The sequence below is a fragment of the Callospermophilus lateralis genome, unplaced genomic scaffold (genome assembly GCF_048772815.1).
Source record: "Callospermophilus lateralis isolate mCalLat2 unplaced genomic scaffold, mCalLat2.hap1 Scaffold_199, whole genome shotgun sequence".
Lineage (NCBI taxonomy): Eukaryota > Metazoa > Chordata > Mammalia > Rodentia > Sciuridae > Callospermophilus > Callospermophilus lateralis.
The window spans coordinates 712,049-716,216 of NW_027512988.1; positions in this window are offsets into that span (position 1 = coordinate 712,049).

Sequence of the window (4,168 nt, forward strand, 5' to 3'; positions counted from 1 at the left end):
TTGTTTCTAACCATTGCGTAAATCCATAGTAAATATCTATCATGATTCAGTTATCTATTCCCCTAATAATATAATACGAAATCTTAAAGAGTTGTTGATTTATTTTCTGTAAGTGCCCATTGGTTTTATTCTGGCATTCAAATAATCAGTACAATTTACATCCAGATTTTATGGTTTAAATAGCTATGTTTTTTTGTTTCTGTATTGTTATTTCTGATGTTAACATTAGGTAGATGTCTATGGACGTCCTGTTTTCAACTTAAATATATCGTTTCTAAAATATACTACAATAGCTAATAACATGAAAACATGTCAGTGATTACAGGAATTTGGGATATAAATACATCATAGCAAGGGTGGGTGTAATATAAATTTTCTATGAGATTAAAAACTTATTTTGGGTAAATTAATTTGTGGCAATTTGTACTAAAATTACTGTCTCATAATTGAAAATAGCTTTATAATGTTTGCCAATTAAAATTCTAAAAAAAAATAAATAAATCAATGGTTCCCTTGATGACTTTAGTCACAAGTAAATAAATGAGAAAGTATTCACAGTACAATGTGTGGGAGAAAATATTCAAAGCAAACAATAAACCAGTGATCCAGTATCACGGTGACTAAATATTACAAAATGTTAACACAGATGTCCAATGTGAAAAGAAAAAAAGTTGGGTTCTGTTAATTAGGGTATTTATTCAAATCAGACAATGTTTTCTATCCAATATGTAGAGTGCCTTTTTACTTATAATTTTAGAGTGAAACTTAGAGAAGGAATGATCAGACATCAGGCATGCAGGAGATTGAGATAAAGGGAGACTCTGGACAAGCAACACAGCATGGCAGGCTAAGGACTCAGCCATACATATTTAAGAGCTACATTAAAGTGCAGCAGGAACCCCAAGCAGTGACTGTCAAGGAAGCTGATTCTAAATGGAACACCTTGTTTAATTGATGTACGACTTTAGGTTAGTCCTCTAACCTCTCAAGAATGTCCTGTTCCTCTATTAAATGAGAGAAAGAACATGTCCCACCCTGTGTAACATGTTGTGATCATAAAACCCAGTGACAGTAGAGCTGTTGGAGTAAAAATGAACATAAGAATTTTAATATTCAAACAGAATGATTCATAACTGAAGCTGATGTACTGACCACCAAGAAGGAAACGTGAATAACATAGAAGCTGGTTCTACAGGCTTTGGAAGATTCTCTCTTACCGCTGAATATCTTTTTATTGAAGTTGATGTGTTATAACTGGAGAATAATTTAGAATAAAAATGTGTTTAAAAGACCAAAGAAAAGTATTTAACAAGATTATTAGGCTTATACATACTAAGTCACCAACCAAGAAGTGTTATTTGGTACTGTTGACTGCAGAGTACCACACTCACAGTCACAGCAGGGGGATGAGATTCAGGGAGCTTAAATAAAGGCCAAAGCACTCTCCATACCACCACCCTACCAAACGTGCATGCACATATGCGTGGTGCACGCACACACACTGGAAGTACACACATAAATTAAATAGTAAAAATCAAGTTCAAAAAATTTTTAAAGAGTTGAGAGAAAAATGATAACAAAAAATGATGTTTCCTTCTTCTCAGGCCAGAAGCGTAGAGGACAGATGCAGTGCACATTTTAAAAGAATTCCAAAAGGAAACCAAGAAGCAGTGGATATGTAAATAATACAAGAAAGAACTAACCAAATCTAAAAGGATATTTTCTAGCAGAATTCAAGTTAGAGTACTTATTTCTAGATCTATCTTGGTAAATTTTGGTGTTGTAAAGATTAAAATAAATAGCTAATAAACCAATTTGCCTACCAAACATAAAATAGCAAGTTACAAAAAAATGAGGGTAGAGAGGAGAAGTGTTTTTGTATGAATTGATAAATACAATCAATAGGAGCCTAAGACTCCATTTTGCTGCCTTCTATAAGAAAAAAAAAAACAGCTGTTTCTGAGATACTGAAATGAAAGCTGTTTTCTTATTTACAAAATGGACTTTCTATACTTTGTACCCCCAAAATTGTACCCTACTCAGGATACAGCAGTGGTTGTGGCGAGCTACATCCTGGGTATGAAGGCCCTTGTGAGTCTACACAACTTTGAAGTAGATTCTTGCCCCACCTGTCTAGCACCTGCTTGAACCCAGGACTGTGGTCAACTGAACTGCAAAGCTCATGCCTTTTTAGCTTCTGTTTATCACTTGCTTGCTGACTGGAAAATTCCGGTCTGGCCTAGAACTCACAGGTCCCACATATTAATGTTTTAATTTCTATGATTGGCTAGCTTACCTGAGGACAAGCAAGTCACTTATTTGTGGGTTTTGAGCTTGAGTCTCTGCAGTGGGTGACAGTCCCTGGCCAGGTAAATAAAGCTCTCTTTTGAAATTCATACTTAGAGTGCTTTCTGGAGCAACTCCTCATAACAGAAGAAAGTGTATCCATTGCCCATCTTATATGGAGTAGGTAAAACAGCAATTTTACCATTTATAATTAGATAAACACAGATTCAGAAACATTTTCACTTAAAGATAATAATAAATAGAAGAAAATGAAGGTGCATGGCTTCCAAATCACTAGAGACCAAAAAACAGAGAAAAAAAAATTATGGAAGAAAACTAAAAGTATTAAGGTAAAAATAGCAAGAGTATATCAGAATTATATCATATTATTCCATTATGATAGTATAATCAACAAAGACATAGAATGACATTACTGGATTTTATACCTATTCTTTCCTCCCAAATTTATGTTTTTGTGAAAGTTCCTGGTCCTTTCCCCCAGAGCCTCATGTCTCAGAGGATCTGCACCTCACCTTCAGCTCCATAGAGAGCTCAGGTCTGATTCTTTTTGACAATGATTTGTTCAGAAATGGTTAAGTGAACAATTCTGACCAGTGAGATGTAAAAGAAAATCTAGTGTGATACTTCTGGTGACTCATCTTCACTGTAAAGAAAGCTATATGACATTATCATCTCTCTTTTTCCTCTTGACATTGTTATGACTGGGTGTAATGCCTAGAATTGGTACAACCCTGAAACCATTGTCTTTTTGTAGCTATTGTGTAGTTATTTGCACTCAGCGGTTTGATAACTTTCCTGAGATGAAATAGTAAGTGGCAAATCAGTATACATCTCCACACCTACTTCTTATTCTGAAATTAATGTTCTTTCCAACACTTCTTATTGCTTCTAGCCAAGCATATGTTAGAGCTTACATTGACTTTATGTGCTTATAAAGTTTTGTTAATCCCAGTCCACTATTTATTCTACAACATCATGATATAAAATATTCCTGCATTTTGGTTAAGGATAGAGCTATGCTTATTGTTTGTTGATATTATTGTTTAGGGTGATATACCAAGTAGATGTCTATGAGCTTCCTGTTTTCAATCTGTAGAATATTTTTTTCAACATATCCTTTCTTAAATATACTATGAATATCTGATAGCATGGCTAATTATTGCTCTTTTGTGTCTTTTCCAGATTAACTTTTATGTCTGTCTTTGTATGATTGGTGAAACTCAGGTTAAATGCTTTCTCTGGCAAATCCTTTTGGACTTGTGCAGACTCTATTAAGCTTCCCCTTTTCTGCCCTCCTTGCTTTGAACCTTCCTCTTCCCCTGTGAGCTGCTGTTTCACTCCTCCTTTATTCCAGCACATAATGCCATGCCTAGTGCATCATGCATGATTAATGGTAATGGAAAAGTCCTTGAATGAATTGTTCAGTGATTAAGTGAGTGAATGAATGAATGATGGTAGATGCATCACCTTGTAGTCTAGGCCTATTAAAATTCCAAAAGGATACATCAGGAGCGTTATGCCTTCATCCTCTGAATCTCAAAAGCATTTTATTCCTCTTACTGCACTTACATTCTGCCTTATATTAGTTTGAGTACACTTGCTTTCCTCCTAATCCATAAATTCCTTGAGTTTGTTATCTTTGTCATCTCTAGTGATGCCCCCCCCCGCAGCACCTAGCACAGCATAGTGTCTTTCACTTAATAAAAGCATATGAAATGTATTAATCAATTTAAAGGGATCTTGTTAGTAATAGGAGAGATAGAATACTCTGCATTTTGAGGATGGAGTCTTTGAAATCTGTCCCAATATTCTGAGTTCTGTTCACAATAGAGTATGTATCCTGCACTTGTTGATTTGGTAT